This window comes from Columba livia, chromosome 9, assembly GCF_036013475.1.
Source record: "Columba livia isolate bColLiv1 breed racing homer chromosome 9, bColLiv1.pat.W.v2, whole genome shotgun sequence".
Taxonomy (NCBI): domain Eukaryota; kingdom Metazoa; phylum Chordata; class Aves; order Columbiformes; family Columbidae; genus Columba; species Columba livia.
Genome location: NC_088610.1, coordinates 19,207,617 through 19,227,606, shown reverse-complemented (window position 1 = coordinate 19,227,606; position 19,990 = coordinate 19,207,617). Strand labels below are relative to the sequence as shown.

At 37.1% G+C, this 19,990-nt stretch overlaps 1 long non-coding RNA gene across 1 annotated transcript in view; it reads right to left on the bottom strand.

The window, feature by feature from the left end:
• Positions 1 to 2,969: 2,969 nt before the first annotated feature.
• LOC135580197 (uncharacterized) overlaps positions 2,970 to 19,990 on the bottom strand; it is a 77,189-nt gene continuing 60,168 nt past the window's right edge. The window contains exons 8-10 of the long non-coding RNA XR_010474509.1: positions 14,635 to 14,713; positions 6,867 to 7,023; positions 2,970 to 3,219 (exon numbers count right to left, since the gene is read on the bottom strand). This is a non-coding gene — a long non-coding RNA (uncharacterized LOC135580197). The remainder of the gene's footprint in view (positions 3,220 to 6,866; positions 7,024 to 14,634; positions 14,714 to 19,990) is intronic.

The following is a 19,990-nucleotide window of genomic DNA, read 5'->3' as shown; positions in this document are numbered from 1 at the left end:
CTCTGCTCTACAATTTCCTTTATGCTCTTTTAGCCTATGTTAATTGTGCACCGTTGCTGTCATTTGAGCATCTGTCCCCTGCTGCACTGAATCACCAGAAAGCAGCTCCTCCAGTCCATCTGTGACAGCTCCAAGCTCAGAGGAAACACTCTTTGTGGAAATGCTGATTCAATGTGGCAGGGGATAAGTGGGCTGGCAGAAGTGGCTTTGTGCATTTTAATAACTGACGAAGAAAAGGGATGGGAATGACAGACAGGAAGTTAAACAGAGAATGTAAATTCTCTCTTCTCGAGCAACACAAAATGCTTGTGGTTTATTTGTATTTTATGGGACTAGAAGTTTATTTTGGACAAGAATCACATACATCTCTCGTAAAATATTTATATTATATCTCAATACATGTATAGCAACATATATATTTTGTATAACATGTCAGTATAGATTATATACATTTTATAATATAAAAACATACAGTGTGTTTGAAAAGGTATGCTTATGGGGTTTTTTGGTTGTCGTTATTTTGCCTTGTTCTTAATAGGGAGCAGGGACATATAGTAATAGATTGTCTAATATTAGAGAATGAAGAAGAAGAAACAAACAAAAAAATTGACTAAGCAAAATCCTTTCCAACTGTGCCCATCAGTATCTGTATGGGTAAACAGATGCAAGTATATAACCTTTTGTACTGCAGATTTATTCCTAAATCTGGTATACACAACATGCTTTTCATCCAGCAAAGAACTAGATACTCTGTTATCTATCATATAATCTTGCCAATGTAAATATAAAATCTAAAGATTAATATAGGACACATTTCTTCTAGCAGTCTTACATCATATTGATGAAGACTGAAATAAATGTTGAATATCAACAAGATATTATAATACTGAAAATAAACTATTTCTTTTCTACAATTTCTGAGCCTTCTAAACAGATTGGACTAAGACTTCAGCAACTTTCCTTACTCAAGTATAACAAATATGTCTCAATATTAAATAGAGCAGATACCAGTGGGACTCTCAGTTAAGAGCACTCTGATTCATAGGGAAAGTGGTGCCCCTGTGCATGAATCTGATACAGTGAAGCTGTGACATACTGAATCCTAAAATACTCTTATGCCCTGTCTTAAGCTGTTGCTAAGTATTTATGTTCCATGTTGAGCTACTGAGACCAGCTCCAAAAGGAGGTGAATAAGCTACTCTAGGATCTCAGGGGTTTCCTTACATATTAATATTTATTTTCTGCTTAGCCTCCTTGACATAAACAAATTTAGGACACTTTCAATGGAAAAATAATTGCAAGTGGGAGATATTAATATTTTTTCCACTTTTTCCAATTAATGCCTTTAGTGGACTTTGGGAAAAAAAAAAAAACAAAAAAACAAAAAACAAAAACAAAAAAACATCAAATGATCACCACCCCAGCAACCAAAAGAAAAAGCAAAAACATTTGTGATTATGTAAAATTACAAAGCCATGTGAAAACTCTTCCTGGCTTTTCCAAATTTTATTGGCAATATTTGATCAGCTCTAAAGATAGTAGGTGTGCCATAATCTTTAGCTTTTCAGTCTGAACCAACTATAAAAGACTCACTTTAATTTAATGCATAAACAAATCTCTTATCTATCTTTCCTATTTTGGAAGTTCAATGCAAACATAACTTAATAACTAATATAGCAATAAAACTGCTGCAAGAAGAAATTTATAGTACATTAATCTATAGATTCTGTATTTGGGCTGGAAGCGATTACATGATAATGGAGTATATGCTTTGCTAAGTGAATACAAACTTAAATACTGTATATATCAAATGCAGGCATGTTGAAGAATAAATCTCTAGCATAATAATTTACAGAAAGAACCTTCTTAAATGAAACCTTCTGAAGTAATAAGTCCAGGAAAGTGAGCAGGCCATCATTAAAGGGCAGGAAGTAAATTCAATGCGAATCTATTAAAAGAGAGACAGCAAATCTTTCAATTGAAAATAGTGAAAAAAATATCTACGGCCTTCGAAGTTTCCCTCCTCCAAGTATGAATCAAATCTTTATGTGGCCTGGAGATGTTTCGAAATTCATTAATGAAAATGGTTCTGATTGTGGGGTACCTGAACACAGCAGACTGCAGATTCTGAAGAAATATTTCTTCCACAAGGAGAGGGCAGGTGAAAGAACATCCCAAGACAGTACTGTTCAATCACCAGGCCATCCACTCATCACGGAGGGACCTGAAAGTTTACAGCAGTTCACACATACACATTCCACTCCTACATTCACTATCCCCTATTGAAAAGTCAAATGCTATGCAAGGCTGAGGCTGCAACACACTATTCATCTTTTTAATGAGAAAATATATGTAACTGTGCTAAGAACAAATATGATTCCACATGCAAAGTCCTAGTAAACAGCTGTACACAAGTGAACATCATCAGAAGTCAAGAGGAAACAAAATCCTTCCACCTTGTTTGCTGTAAAGCAGTATTAGCATTTATGCATGGCCATTTCTATAGTGTCAAGTCAGCTGTGACCCTCACAGTCTTATGAAGAGTTTGGGGAAGGGAGCCATTAACAAATTTCTTGTGCTCATTTCTGTCTTCTCAAAAAAACACTTCTATGCTAACTTAAATGAATAAATATAATTTCCCTCCCCTTCTCCTTCTCCCATTCCAGCAATCTTCAGTTAAAATTAAACCAGGTTAAACTGCTGGAAAGATCTGCTCTGTGGAACTGAAACAGGGGAAAATAGTTATTCTAAAACTAGAATTGATGGTGGCCTATGGATAGAAATTGCAAGATACGATGGACAGACTTCTGATAACAGTGTCACACCTTTCTCTATCGTACCCTGAAACAAAGCAGAAATACAGATGGCATGGCTTTGCTTTTGACTGAGATTTAATCATTTTTACTAAGTCATGCTATGAATGACCAATATACACATAATCTAAAATTAAGTAGCATTGTTCTGTTTGAGATTCTTGAGTATCATGAAGGCAGCAAGGCTGTAATCAGGCTCCTGAATAAATAAGAAAAATACAAGGAAGGAGAAACAGTACCAGTGAACCAACAAATACTACCAAAGCATGTTTTGCATCCTTATTTGTCACATTTCCTACTAACCTTTTTTTTTTTTTTTTCCTTTTTTTTTGATTGTTTTTCTTTTGAAGGAATCCATACTTTCTGGGACTGACACCATTCTTTTCTTCCAAGAAGGCAGTTACATCTGTGCAAAGGGATTGCAAAAAAAGTTTTTATTTTGAATTTTAGCTACCCACACTGAAAAGCTGTGAAGAATGAGGCTGTGCCATTTTACATGAGTAAAGGTCTCCCTACAACGTGTTACAGTGGGTTATAGATAAGCAATGGATCAAACATTGCTTCATTCAGTCTTGCCCAAGTTTTCATTCTGAAAATTGAACTGTGCCATTTACGTCATTTCAGCTATGCAACACCAAGTAAAGCAACCTCTTTTATAAAACTAGATCTTTGTGACTAATAGCCATCTACCAAAACAAAATGCTCACATCACTGATAAGTGTGTTGCAGGAAGACATGCAGCATTGTATTGGTTGTCAAATCATGTTTCCCAATTTGAGGAAACAACTGGGAAAGAAAATTGTCAGACAGGTTTGAGAACAGAACAGACAAGAGTAGCAGGGAAGGTGAGGAAACATCATGACCTCAGCTCCACCCGAAGCACAGGCCACCCACATTCATTCTCCAATACTTACAGATGAAACAGGGATTAACTCTTCCCAGCTCCTCTCTGCTCTCCTCCCATGTCCTAAAGCAGTGAACTATGGTTGCAGCTCCTGCATAGGCTCAGTAAATACCCAGCCCAATCAGCTGCACCTCTCCTACATGAACCTCAAGAGATCCCCAAGAGCACGCTAGAGCTGCAAGAAAGGGCCATGTCCCTGCCTGTGCACATCGTGACAAGGAAACCGAGGAAAAAAAAACAAACCCCAAAGCAACAGCCAGTGAAAGAGTTGAAAAAGACTCATTTTTCCCCTCTCTCTCTCTCTCTCTCTCACACACACACACACATAGAAAAACAAAGGAATGAAAAGTTTCCAGTGAAATAAGAGCAAGAAGATGGAAAAGCATAAAGGGCAAGAATGTAGAAATTTGGATTAAAAGATACACAATAGAAAAAATATTCCTTCTCTTCCCCACTCTTGCCCCCCACAACCTGTCACAAAAAGGCTTTTGGATGATTAGGTTTGGAAGAAAAGCTTAGTATGAATGCAAAAGTTAAAATTATGAACCCAAGAGGGATCTCATAGTCTTCATTTAGTTTTCCAAGAGAGAAATAAAAAAGTGACAGAGAAATGTTGATTAACATCCTAATGCCCTGCCAGTGCTGGTATATGTATGAATAACTGACACCAGACCTACACTCTGTCCTACTCTCCCCAGCAACTTCCAGCTGCTTTTCTAACTGTACTGTCACACTCCCTGGAACAAGAGGTGTGCTGTTATCCCTTTGATAGCACTCACATATTTCTTTTCTGAATTTTCTTTTTCTTTTGGTAATGCTACATTGAGAAAGCTATTATTCAATGCAATCACAAAAGGAAGCTGAATATGGCAGATAGATGATCCCCTTGATACCCAAAGTTTTGCAAAAATTGCTATTATTTCCTTGTTTCCTTATTTTTTTGTTCTGGATTCTTGAAAAAAATATCTTTTTTACAAAAAATCATGTACTGCACTCATCATTGGCATCTTTGATCACACAGCAGACTTAAGCAATCTGCAGTTAAAAACAATAGTTAGTACTAACTTGCCATGAACCATTTACAGATTCCACCTGAACTGGAGTCATTATCAAGTCAGCACAGAGCTATTCTGTAGGTAAATTCATAGATGAAGTGCTTTACCTAAGCCAATGGCACAGACGACAGAACACCTTACTTATTTACTGCTTTTCCTTCCAGTCACTTTTCTTTTTATTTCCCTCCTCGCCCTTTGTTCAGCCGATTTCCAAGAGCTAAGTCTTTTGAAAAATTATTTCCTATAATATAACTTGTGTGTATTTGCATTTTTAGAAGTGATTCCTGATATTCTGTCCTCAAGTGGGAGGAAATGAGTGATAGGGATATTAAGAGCTCTTCAAGGTATCCAAGTAATTTTGAAAAAAATGTAAGCCAACCACAACTAGTTGTCAAGGACTTAGCACCCAAGCAGTGCACATTACAGACTCTTCAAAGTGGTCCTCCATTCCTTTCAAGTCACAAGGTTCCCCTTGATTTAAGTTTTGCAGGATCGATCCTGTTAGGCTAAAGCATATGCCAAAAATCTGTCAGAAACTAATAGGTAGGACATTTGACAGCAATACTTAATTCCCTGGACAAATGTGGAGGTTTACCTGACATGAATAAGAGTTATGCTTTCAGAGAGGGGTTTTCTGATAAACCCTCCAATATGTATCAGCTACAGTCGCTGTGAATTTTAGTTGCAGCAACAAACTCTCAGCCACATTTGCATCTCCCTTCAGCTTTCCCATGCAATTCCAATATCATCTTGTTTCCTACACTGCTAAATTGCTTTTCATAAACTAGGGTGGGGCTAATTTAGCAAACTGTCTATCAGAAAGGGTTTGCAGAGTAAGGAGAAGCAAAGTTTTCTATAAAGTGATTTTTCAAACATGCTCTTGTAAAAAAATGTCAGACAGACAGAAAAAATATTGAAAAAAGCCACGTTTGAAAAAACAAACCATTTTTAATGGCACACAGTGGCCAACAGCAACAGTGGCTGAGGCTGGGACACTGCTGAAGAGCAGAGATGGTTTCTCTCCTAACGACTGTAAGCCTACAATGAACACGAATTTGAGTGAGGAATTTGAGACTATAGCCATGGAGCATTATTAGCTTTCATCAGTCCCTCTCTGGCTCATTCATGGAATCTGGATGGATGGCATGGTTTCTCAGCCCTCATTAGGCTTTGCAAAATGAGTCTCCCTTACTTGGAAATACCTACTTGGCAGGGATTCTCTCCTCTCTGTCTTCTTTCAGTGGGTGTTTTGTTGCAGTATTCAGGGTTTATATTGAGTCAGATCCTTTTTCAGGAAAAGGGCTGAACTATACTCATAGCTTGCTTTAACAGCGAAGGGAAGGCTGCTCATATAGTTTCTTACAGGTGTATGTATGCACCAACTAAAAACACAAAATTAAGCTCACATTCAAACACCATGAAAAAAAACTCCATCAGGACCACCTTTGCCACTGTCTGCCCTCATTCTCCTTGATTCACTTAATGCACCAGACTCACTCACAAACACACAGAGTCAGTGACCTGTGAAAATGTTCCTGATCTTTCAAATATGAGCTCTGTTCCCCCAGCCCCTAATCGATCACAAAGATCATTTACATAATGATCCAACCACAAAAGGCTTTTATTTGGGACACACAAACATGTGTCACTTTCTGCTTATAGCACCTATCATAGCAGCATGAAAGCAAATTCATATGGATGAGCTGGCTAAGAAAGTCTTTTAAGTGGTTAGTCCAACTTTCAGTTCCCTTGAATTGGCCAGATAGGAGCATTCCCTTCTAAATTTGAGATGCTCAGTCTCCTGATTCAAAAACTCAGGGGGAGCTCAGACAGAGGTGACTTGTGTGAGCAATGTAGCGTCCAAAAATAATTGTTTTGCCTGCTAGAAAAACAGACCCACTTAAGTCAGGAATGCTTTCTGTTTTGAAGAATGGGCATCAGTAATGGGCCAGACGACCTTCTTTTGATCAGGTGCTGGCTTGTTGTCTTCAAGTGTTTCATGGACCTTTAAATCAATTCCCAATTTTACTAAATCTTAACATTTGGTTTACGAAATTTTTCAACTTCTGGGGAAGATTTGATGATAACACTCACTAAAATTCCAAGGTGATTTTGACAGCAGCAGTTCTTTTCTATCTTATTCTTCATGCTTCTCTGACACACCTTCTATCACCAATTCCACCATTATTTCAGTTAGTCTAATTAAAGAAGTTTAGTTCCATGGTGTGCTCCATAACAGTAGCTTCTTTGCCTAAAGTAACATTAAACAGAGAAAAAAAAAATCACATCGGTTACTTGATATTACTGAAAGGAACTTTGATCTTTTAAGATTCATGTGAGGTTTTCATGAGTATTTTCATGTAGCAATTTTTCGATCCCTCAAGTTTTTAAATGAGTTGGTTACCAAAAGTTTGGGCTTTTGTTTGTGTACGCTGGTCTATCTTTATGCAGATAAAGGACAAACCAAAAAACTATGAGGTTAATGGGAGATTCAGCTGGCATTGACTCTAAATGCAACCAAGGTTTAGATTTTACCTCATTGATGTCTCACAAAAGAGGCAAAGCTTTCCAATTGTTTAGTACAAAATACTCAAAATAAAGCAGTAGTATATTGTAAGCATGCAATTTTTTGTACCATGTAAAACCAGTAATAAAACCAGTAATAAAACCAGCTAGCATCTTTAAGAAATACACAGTGTTTCTTTGCAGTAGTGTTCTGTTCAATATTATAAAAATAAAAATGAATTACATAAAGTGGACTTGAAAGACTATAAATATTACTATTAATTCTGGGCTATTCCACTTTTCTGTTGGCAAGAATTAAGAGTTGGGAATTTGCGATATCTCAATGGAAAGTTTGATATCAAACAGCTGTCATTAGGCAGTACCAAGAAAACCACTTGTTCTCAACATATTTTCTCTTCCATAAACCAGGGAGCCAGAACATCTCCATAGAAAAAGAAAGAGAAAATAAATTAATTTCATATAAACCATCAAATGTTTTTTGTCAGGCCTCAATTATTTTCAAAAGCTTCATGGGGTAGTAATGGTTCTGTTTCAAATTAGGGAGATGTCCAAAGCTGCACACATCAGATTGGGATGTGACTTCCTCAGAAAACAGAGATGCTGTGATCCCAGGCTGATTCCGTTTACTGTAGAAATAAAAAGCATATGCATAGATTTAACATGAAAATAACCAAGGAATGCAGGTGTTTCTTTTGGAGTTTCATCTGCACTCAGTTCCTAGACAACTTCTAATTTCCCTGTTTCAAAACCATTAAGTGGGCAAAGGCTGGCTTGCCCAGCCATGATTTATTCTTCTCTAGGAAGCCTAGATTTTATACAACATATCTAGAATCATCTAGTTCTCAGTGTTGAAACTTGCTGCTTTTCCCAGAAAAATTATAATTCTCATTATTCTGGCTCAAACAGCTAATCAGAGATCTTACCTTTTTATAGTCTCCTATACAGTTTAGTTAGCTATCCCTAATCATCTTTGCCCATTTTAATTCACCCCCACATGCTTGATTCCAACTAAGATGACACCTTGTCAGGCTGGTCAGCTTCTTTACCTTCCTTTCAGTTGGTCTTGATAGTTTGATCACATAGTCAAAATATAATTACTCTGCAGGAAAGAACAGCAACCTTTCCCCAGTACACTTTGTCCAAAAACTAACTTATTTAGAAATACAGTCTTTGAAAAAATGTTTTAGATACAGTGAGCTTTGCATATAATTAAAAAGTGAAAGGCAAGAAAATTTTTAAAACACAAGAAAATTCTTGTGAACTCATTTTCAGTTTAGACAACGTGAACGACTTTCAGATTAATAATCTTATATTTTCATCGAGTCAGGCTCAAAAAGCAATACAGCTCTAAACCTAGGGTTTAGTGGAGCTTCTTATTTTCTCACACCTGTTTTTAGAGAAAGACAGTTTCTAAGAGAATCATATATATGAGGAAAAACAATTAAATATATCAGCACAATTTTGCAGTCAGGCGTAGTTTTTCTTATTGATTATCAGTATGAAACAGATTACAATTGAATTTAATTTCTCAAAACTGTTAAAGATTAGCAAATCTCCTGTTTCACTGAAGTAGCCTCTACAATCTCAGAAAATACGAGTTAAAAATGTAGAGCAATTATTCTGCATCTTTTCTGCAGAAGAATGAGATTCAACCATTATCGAAACATTCACTGTCCTTTACTTGCAGATCTTTTAGGCAATTGACTTTATCTATGCAGATTACTGACAACAGATGTTAAAAGGTCATTCTAAATGGTGTCCCTTTAGGCCATTTGGGCTTGAGTGGTCCTGTCCACAACTTACTTGCTATGGTCCACTGCTTTTAGTTAGATACAAAAAGAGCTTTGTGCAAAGCACATATTAAGACATCTCTGCATGACTTGGCTTTACTTTTACATTTTACATTTTTGGAGATTATGGACAGATGTCGTCTTTGTGGCAAAGGTCAAATGGGAAACATCTTGAAAAAAGCTACTAAAGCAACAAGAGAATGGGAACCTTTCTGCTCTTCTGCTCTCAGCCATGAAGCTACTGTACCTTATGAGTAAGTTCATGATTATTTGATCCTTTGAGACTACCTATTAAAAAAATAAGCCTTTGAAAGCCCTCTGTTTTCAGTTTGAATCATATCATTACGAGGAGGATGCAGAAATACTCTTAAAACGTTTTCACAGGAGCAACATTTGTTAGTTGAGGGGAATGTTCTGTATTTACAAGAGGTGAAATACAGGTCTATTAAACATAATCACAGAGAATGTATTAGTATTTGAAAATGACAGTTGTACTGAAAAATATCTTCTTCTTGAGTTACATGTTATTATAGAAATCTGACAGTTTAGGAGGCTTGATCAGCTGTGAAGTTTATACTATTCTCTTTTCACATCCAAGACAAATAGAAAAAGAGAAAAATAATTTCAACTCTGCCCAGCACCACAAGTTTTACTAGAACATTACATTATTTTTTATAGTTTAAGATCTTACTGATTGTCTCTATATGCCCTCAAATAAATTCTGTTTCAGAACAATCATTTTTCTGTTACAAGAAGTTACTATTCTGCTCTCAGTTTCAGAAGAAACCCTTTGAACCTCATTGAGATAAGCAAGTAATACGTCACACCCAAAGCAATATCACATTTATAGGAAGCATGCTGTTCTTACAGATATCCAAAAAAGGTCAGTTATGAAAACAAGAAAACAAACAGCATTTCCACCTCTAGCCTGCCCGAAATGTTAAAGTTAAGAAGAGTTGTTAAGCACTTCTCTAAGCAGAAGAAAAGCTGCTGTTGTGCTGATCATATGCCCAAGGCCAAGGACATTTTGCACTACAGTGTAGAGGACCACGCTCATGGGCCAGGCAGACAGCGGTTGTGAAACCAGCTTCTAGGTGACAGACTCTTTCCTCCCATAGCCGAGTATCAGTAGCCTGGTTGTCAGCTAGGGCTTAATTTCAAAGTTTAAATGGAACCAGTACCCTGTTGTGACACATAATTAATGGATTTAGAAACATCTGTATTAAAGAGATTTATTTTGAAACCACATTTCTGTGTCTTTCAAACATAGCCTTGGTATCACATGAAGAACAGGCAACATTTGAAAAATAGGGGATAGGCCTTTTTGTAATTTAAGTAATGGTAAATTTTGATACACAGTGGTAGTTATGATTTCTATTTTGTAACACACAGAGAATATTGATTTACTTGATGTAATGTCAAATTAGAGCTCTATGAAACAGTGTTTCTAGAAATGTCAAGAAAATGCACTCATCTCAAAAATAAAGCTGAAAAAACATGATCTTCTGGCTTTTAAGAATCTGCATGTACCAATAACTCAAAATATTTTTTTCAGTGTAAAACCAGGATGCGCCTATTTAGTGTAATATGACCATAACATTATCTAACAGAAGACCACAAACCACACAAAACATTTCTCTTGCAGTCCCTACGTGAATACATTATCATTTTCTTCTTGTCACTCAACACTAAACGTATTAGATAACAACCTATGACAGAACTGAATATAATGACTTCTTCAGTCAATATTGGGATGAAGATTGAGATTTTCCTCATGAGATCTGAGTAGCCAAATGTCTTGGGCAGCATGGAACATCATATCAGCCTTAAAAGCCAGCCAAGCAAAAAATTATGTCAACATAATTTTAATATTGGAAAACAGTCATTTCCTTCACTATCTAAAAATGAAAATTTACACATAAAAATGTATTTTCAATTGACCGGTTTGGAGAGAAATATCCTTTCCTCAATAAGCTGCTTTTTTTTTTCAAATAAATATCTTCCCCATTCACCTAATAACATTTCAAGATTTTTCAAGTTCCTTCATTTTTCTGTCTTGCTAATAAAATGAAATGGGAAAAGAAAGAAACAAAAAAAAATCAGAAGTTATTTTGATTTTTAGCATTGTCTTTTGAATCATTTAGCCTCAGTAGAGTCTTAAATGCGAAGAGGACTGGAGACTTTCATAGAGAGCAGGCAAGAGAAGAGGTTCACTGGCTGACACACCATTGAAAGCTCTAGCAATGCAGAGGAAACCTGACAGCTTCACATGTGCCCCAGATGTTCTCACCAACATCCGCTTAACCCAAGACAAGTATACTAGAAACATATTTCCTCCATGGGTCACTTTTTATGGGAAAGTGAATACATCTCTTCTAATACAATTTACAGCACCAGGCTGCCTGAGGCTGCACCAACGTTACTCAGGTGGCAACTCTAATGTGCAATTAGTTACAAAAAGATTGCAGATCCAGGCATTGACTACGGGCATTCATGGGGAACCAAACATCCTCTTCTGTTCTTTGATCTAGTCCTTAAAAATAAGCAGGTGATGAGAGGACAGTCTCACCTATTGTTGCCTTTCCTTATGCAACAGTCAGTCATTTTAACAGAATTCAATCTGATCAAACAACTCTTATCCTCGACTTTTCTTGTTCAATTAACTTGTAATAACTAAAACTATCAAGGCAGCTTAAAACCAGCCAAGAATGATCTTTTGTGTACGTTAACATCTCATTCTTGGGAAATTAACTGTAATTATTGAAAGTAGCTCTCCAGTTGAATCCATACACTGAGAGAAGGCGAATATATATGAAGTTATTTTAAAAGTGCTGGGGACAAAGAACAGGAAACATAAATTAATTTATGTGAATTTGAATGTCACTCTGCACAATATAGCTCTCCTTTAGTGAGATATGTGTAATAACATTGTATTATTGATATTTTAATAAAGCATAGAGGTAGTGGCAGTTGTGACACTTGAAAACTTTAAATTGTTCATTAAGTTGTTGTGAAAGTAAGCATCACTCAAAAATCTGTATGTACATTTACTTCTCATGTATAACATAGAAACAATAGTATTTATATTCTATTATAATATATAAATACATACTATAGTATATAAATCCCTATTTATATGCAGTTTTATTGAGACCCCATCTTGAGTCTGGAAAAATACAAGTACCTAACTGGAGAAATGGTGTCTTGGTGTAGAAGCTTACAGTATAAATGGACAGTAAGGACAAAGGATGGGAAAAAAAAAAAAAAAAAAAAAAGAAAGCCTTGTTGTGATGATTTTATGATCTGGAACTTAGTCACTGAGGGAGTAAAATTTTTCTCCATGACACCACAAGAAGCCTCTGACAGAACAAAGAATCAAACCAGAGCGGCTAAACTGCAGTCTTGTGCTATAACCACATGGCCACAAATGCCTGTAAAGTATTAAAGTTTTAGTAGGAAATGATGTTGTGACTAAACATGAACAGTTGCTAATATAATAATTGAGTTTATTTTGCATGTCTGTCTTCTAAACTGCTGGGCATAGCAAAACTGTTAAGGGAGCAGGTGACTAAGCCAAGAAAAAGAATATGCAAGTGTATTTCAGATATCTTTTAGATATCTTTTCAGATATCTTTTAGAATCACTTTTTTTTTTCCCCACTAACCTTCCTGAATGTAACATAGGGCTGATGTGTTATTGTTGATTGTTTTTGTGAGAGAGAAAAAGAACAAAGTAGATTCTAGATTGATGAAAAAAATAATTTGCTGGGAGATTGAATAGCACAGGAAACAAGACTGTCTCTGAGCAAACTGAAAGAGCTTTGATTCTGCCGAAAATAAATAAAAGGAGGATCCTGAAAGGTGGATGTACTACACAGCTGTCAGTTGTGCCACACCACGGTTTAAAACATGAATAGACACATTTGTGACTAACTTACTTGACAAAACTAAATGCAGCTACCAAAGACCTATCTGGCTAATCTTTGGGTATGTTACATTTGAACTACATTGCTGAAATGCTATTGCAAACTATGGCACATTTTACAGACATCATACAGATTAGCCCATGCTAAAAGCATCGTTGGAAAAGTGAGGAGTTGTAAAATAAGAAGATAAATAAATAGAAGCAGCTACTTCCCTCACACACAAACAAAACAAAACAAACAATTAGAAAAGTTTAGTGGTGCAACACTGGAACAACAAATAAGGTTCTCCAAAGAGCCTTCGCAGAGTAAGATCATTTTTCAAAGAGCAACAACTTAGCAGCCAGGAGGATGTTTGGGCCACTGGACTACACAGAAGTCCTTCATTGTCCACCTATACTGCATTATCCTACAGTTTATCTCTGCCTATTTTTTAATTCCCTGAAAAAAACCAAAACTGACACCAGGATAAGTGCCAAGGTCAGAGGCAGATGCCACGTCAGAGTACTGCATGTTGCCTAACACGTGATCACAGTATCACAGTATGTTTGGGATTGGAAGGGACCTCAAAAGATCATCTAGTCCAATCCCCTTGCTGGAGCAGGAACGCCTAGGTGAGGTCCCACAGGAACATGTCCAGGTGGGTTTTGAATGTCTCCAGAGAAGGAGACTCCACAACCTCCCTGGGCAGCCTGGTCCAGTGTCTGTCACCCTCACTGAGAAGAAGTTTCTTCTCAAATTTAAGCAGAACCTCTTGTGTTCCAGCTTGATCCCATTACCCCTTGTCCTATCATTGTTTGCCACCGAGAAGAGCCTGGCTCCATCCTCATGGCACTCACCCTTTATATATTTATAAACATTAATGAGGTCCCCCCTTAGTCTCCTCCAAACTAAAGAGCCCCAGCTCCCTCAGCCTTTCTTCATAAGGGAGGTGCTCCACTCCCTTAATCATCTTCGTTGCCCTACGCTGGACCCTCTCCAGCAGTTCCCTGTCCTTCTGGAACTGAGGGGCCCAGAACTGGACACAATATTCCAGATGTGGTCTCACCAGGGCGGAGTAGAGGGGAAGGAGAACCTCTCTCGATCTACTAACCACCCCCCTTCTAATACACCCCAGGATGCCATTGGCCTTCCTGGCCACAAGGGCACAGTGCTGGCTCATGGTCATCCTGTTGTCCACCAGGACCCCCAGGTCCCTTTCCCCTACACTGCTCTCTAATATGTAATTTCCCAACCTATACTGGAACCTGGGGTTGTTCCTGCCCAGATGCAGGACTCTACACTTGCCCTTGTTAAATTTCATTAGGTTATTAGATTATTCATTAGGTTATTATTGTTGTGATAGAGAAGCAGCATCTGAACAGAGTTCTTGGATCTGGGTGAGGTGGCTCCCAGCCTGTGTATGAAAGAATCAGCCAAACCTCTCCACTGACAAGGGTACAGTCTGACAGGAATCTCCAAGAGGAGCACCCAGTGTGGCTCTGTTGGGTGAAGGACTCTGCAGAAACCAAGTGAGACACAGCCAGGCATGGCGAATAAAATGCACAGTCCATTGCTGCAGATGAGCTCCACATGGGTGTTAACCTTGTGTCCTCTACAGCCAGGATCTACAACCAAGTCATACCTGAGCAAAGTGTCTAAGTTTTCTTCTGACAAGTCAGCTGCTTCGCTCCTGAAGCTTCTCCTGGCCTTAGCTGTATAGCCTTGAATTTAAACCAAAGCAAAATTTTAGTAACATCAAATGGAAATTTAAAAAAATACAGGAAGCATTAAAAAGCTGGATGTAACCAAATTGTTTTGTTTTGTTTAATTACTGTGTTGGTAGAATGTGTTACTGTGCCTTGTTAGTACAGTGCTCAGAGTATTAAAAAAACACCAAAACTACACAACAGAAGTGTAGGAGAAGGAGGAATAGAAACCAGATACTGGAAAAAAGGTAGAAACAGCAGTATAATTTGTGACACTGTACAATTATCCTCCATAGTCTTAAGTCTCACATGCCTTACCAGATCAGTGTAATACGATTGTCATCTATAAAAATCACAGTAGTCTTGTTTCTATGCATATCTCATTCCTCCAGGCTGTAGCTCTTTCCAAAGTAATTTCTCCCACAGCATACCACAACAGTGATTAACTCCTCCCACAAGCATCACTACCATTCCCAGTTACATTATGTCCAGTTTAATTCACAGACTTCCTAGAACAGGAGACAGCAGTTTTTTAAGCAGTTGTTTGTGGCATGCCTGACACCGTACGGATAATGTAATCTTAAGAGACAACATTTTCCCAGGTCTTTTATGCAGAAGCTGAAGGGGGTTCAACTTCTCTCTACTCCCCCTTCCTCACACAAGAATCACAGTCCTGTGAGCTGTCCCCACATTGCTGCTTGTGGAGAGCATAAAGTGTCGTATTCTAACAATAAATTAATATGACTAACATTTCAAGGCTTCTATATTATCAGTTGTTTTTAAGCATTCAGTTCCTCAGCAAAGCCTCATCTTACAAATGAGAAGGGCTGCAGGTCTTGCAAAGGGGATAGGTTTAATAATCCCTGATTTTAAGGTTTAACTGAAAGATTGCTTTGTGAAATCATTTTAGGCGATTTAAGCAGAACTCATCACAAAACTAAATATGTTTCTGAAGGGCCCAGGTGTAGCATCCATAAATCACTGCAGCATGCAATTTTTTTAAAAAGTGGCTGATGAGCCATCAAGGCATTACAATGAGCAGGAAAAGAAACAAGTCTTTGCTATTCAGGTTCAGCAAATAATTTAACCAGCACTGTTAAGAAAGGTTTTTTTCAAGGATAGATACTTACCTCAGTCTTCTCTCTTGTTCAAAAGTTGACGTAAAATATGTGAAGATGTTTTCCAATTAGTAGATATAACCTATCCAAGTATGTTCAATGCATTCTTATGATTAACTGAAATTCCTAATACCAGCATACAGTACTAGAGAATGCACACAGCATATTTCAATCAAAGCCTTATTCAGGTCCTTGCTGATAATGGTCCTTAATATTTATAAGCAGCATTAAGACATTTAATAAAACCTCTTATTCTTTCCTTCAACAGTAACCACAGCTTAATGGGAAAAAATATTAAACTTGTCATAGAACAATTTGATGGGCTTAGCATATTACATTAAATGTAAACCAATGCCAGTAGAAGAAACTGTATGATCTGACATTGTTCTAACTCCAGCCTTCTCCGGGTTGCTCCTTTCTTTCTCCCTTTCTTTCATAAAAGCAACACATTTTGTCACTATCCTACTAACCCGTTTCCGGATCAGCTCTAGTCCTAGAACAACATTTTGTGATTCCTGTTTTTAATATTCTTCCAAGATACAAGTTCACCTTTTATTCTTCCTACTTTTACTTTTTTTGTCTCATATGGTCTTTTGATTAATTACTATACTTTGACTTCCTGACTTCAGTTTTTTCTCCAGTCTCTCATGATCAAACTTCTCAAAAGCCTTTTGAAATGTAAACAAGTTATACAGTTCCATTGCTTTCCTTATCCACTGCTGCATGGGTTTCTTCTAAATATACTAATAAATAGTGCAGCATTATTTTCTTTAGCTGAATCTGTGATGATAAAATATCATCACAAGGAAGAATTTTAGATGATCAATTCTCACATTTTAACTGTGTTGAACATATTTTACATCAAATTTAAGAAAATACCTTTGAAAAACATTCATATATATATTAATTCATAAACATGGTGAATCTTGACATGCACTAAACTGAATTTAATTTCTGGATATGATAAAAAGCTAATTAAAATATAGAGGTTTAAAAGTCCTAAACAGATGTAATTTTCGCTTACTCTCACACATATGGAGACATGGGTATCTGCGTGTGCATGTAGAAGTGTATCACATTTTGTTCAGCCATGATTCCCTCTTGCAATATGAGAATTAAAGGGAAATACATGCTCTCTGACCATGAATTTTTAACAAATGTCATAAGCTACTGTTTCTTCTTTGGTAGAAGAAAAGAAAGTGGCTGTTGGCAGTTGTTCTTAATCTTTGTTTTATGAAGGCCCAGTGTCCTAAAATGCAATGATTTTTCTTCTTCTTCCTTTGATTATAAGGTAAACTATATTACATCCATATTTGCATCTTCTCCCCTAGCCTGTATCAAATGTTACAGCTGAAATACATCTCTGACAGAGATCTGGACTCTCAACCTTTTAAAGTGAATTATTAGTCAACTATTTTTACTTTTGTGGAAGGAGAGGCATTCTGCTATTTGACATCTGGCAGTCATTTACAGCACTAGCAAGTCATCGTTCAGAGCAGCACACATATCTGATTTGCCTTTAGTATTTTCTTGGTGTAAATGCCACCCTATTGCTTTTCTTTCTTTTTTATCTTTTTTTTTCTTTGGGTGGTAGGGAGAGGCGTATTGCGGGGAGAACCCTAACAAAAAAAAACACCAACCACCACACGCATAAAAACTTCTGCTGAGTGGGGCTAGATTTCAACTGCTAGATTTTCATTATACCAGATCCATAAGAACTAACTAATGTGTAAAATCTGCTGTTTATACAGATCTGCAGCTGGCTCTGTCCCAGTTGCTTGAGAGAGATATCTAAACATAAAATAATCTCTGTATAAACTGTGGGTTTGTAAAATATGTAAGCCCTCTGTGTTTCTTCAGTCTCGATTGCTTGCTGAAACTGAAGGTTATGGGTGAGAACTGTCAGAGATGTCAATTCAGAAGGGAACCCAAATTCTTCCAAAGTTTAGTTATGCTCGAAGTCACAAGAACATGAGATGGGGACAGGTTGGGTAGAATTTTAAAGTATACTACCAGCACACATGAAAACTAACCTGTGGTAACTGCACTTCCTTTAATTCTATGGAAGTGAAGTGAAGTAAACAACTTTTAAATACATACCTAATTATGAGATTGCACCCTTTGAATCATTAGAGCTGCAATCAAGAACAATGCTGCTTTTCTGTTTACGTGGAGTGATGATCCTGCTATAATGATTAACTGTGGTTGAAGGGTAACACAAGGTAAGGTTAAAATATTTTCCAAAAAAAACTTAGGCAACAAAATACATGACTGCTTGAATGACACAACTTCACAACTTGTCACATTAAGGGTCTTGTCTTCAGTACAAAAAGTAAGTAAAGGGGTAGTCATTTCAGTTCTGGTACAAGACAAATTCACCATTCGGTTTTAAAACCCCACTCTGCCATGGCCTTTGGTGTTTTGGAGTTTAATCTTAGGAGTATAGAAACATATTAGTTACATCAAGGTATAAAAAGGCATCTTTTTGTATGGGAAGAGAAAACTTAAACAAAATAGTACCTGAAAAAAATGACAGATATGGTCTGGGTTTAATGTCTGCTTTATAGGAAAACCAACCAGAAAGATCAGCAGGTCATTTTGGCAAACAGATTATTTTAGGCTTTTCAATGCTTTCAGTTTGGTATAACCATAAATACTGCACCTTATTTCAGCTACATAGATTACCATTTACTAGAACACATTCTCTGCTGTTAGTAGAGTATAGCAATCTAAAGTATCACATACAGCCTGGTAAAATTAATTCTTCCATTTCTGATCCTTTTTCTGTAATCTTCTGCAAGTTCCAGAAATGAGGATCTCCTCTGAATTAGATGGCACTGTATAAATTACAGGGGCCCATCTCTTTAGGATGATATCCCATAAATGAACATGCCAATGCAGCAACGGAGTAGCTCCCTGTGTGATGGGCTCTGATGCGAAATTCATCTTTCCTCAAAGTTACCATGGCACTGGTGCCCTGTCCTCAAAGCCTTTACCTCTGAAACCACCCACTACCATGGAGTTTGTCCACTACAAGCAATGAAAGTGGTGGGTGACTTTGGGTCAGGTCATACTTCACCAGTGTGATCTTTAAATGCATACATATAATACAAAAGTGAGAATCCTTGAAATCTATCACTCTTCAAATCTTCAAAGTTTCTTTTTTTTAACCTAGTTGACTACTCAAAGGAACAGAGTATAACTGTCCTAATTAAGACCTTTAGCATAATTTGTCAATCTCCTCTTCCAAATCCCATCACTTCAATCCTCTTGGTGTCCTTTCTGTACTTAAATTCTTTTATATTAAATTATTGCAAAATACTCTTTCTGTGTTATAAGACCATTTAGAATACATGTGGTTTATCGAAAAGCACAGAACTTGTTGGGTGAGTAGTATGAAGGCTCAGGTGTGAGGATATGTTTTCTCTGTGTTACCGTGTTGGAAGTAGAGTAGAATGTGCTCTCCCACAGCTACTGTAACTTAGCTAACATGCTGTTAAACCACTCCAGCTTCATTATTCTTACAAGCTTTTAGTCACCACTTCTCCTGTGATTGCATGAGGTCTCTATTAAGTTCTGTGGTAAGGCAGTGCACTTGCATGTCTTTCTGTAGCAATAACAAATGTTATTGGTTGCCTTTGCTGTTGACGCTAGATTCCTAGACCATACCTTTTAACTCTCCACAAAACGACACCCACAGCGTGCTATGGCCTCATTCCACTAGCTTACCTATGTCCATATTTGCAAACCTTTGGGGTAAGATATTGATCTCTCTTCCAGCTATGTCCTCCCTGCCTGCTGGAGTGATTTACTTTTCAGGAACCAGGAAGCTGAAGAGACACAATTTTTGTTCCCGTTTACCAGTTAAGTTCAGAGTTAAGGTTACTTGTGTCACAATAACTACATATTTGGAACATTTCATAAGTTTAACAATTTATTGCTTTTTCCTAAAGGGTACTCAGGTTTGCATTTGTAGGATTTGAAATACTACAGCATTTCCCTAAGTATTCAGGTAGGGGGAGGAAGGGCTGAGGTAGTCAATACACTGTCTCAGAAATAAAAAGGAAGGGAAGAATATGTCTTTGTTAACCTAGAGAATTTTGGGATGAGGTAGATTTTTTTTTTCTTCAGGAATAAGTATGTCAAGATTACATCTGGGTCCTCTCTGTGGGGA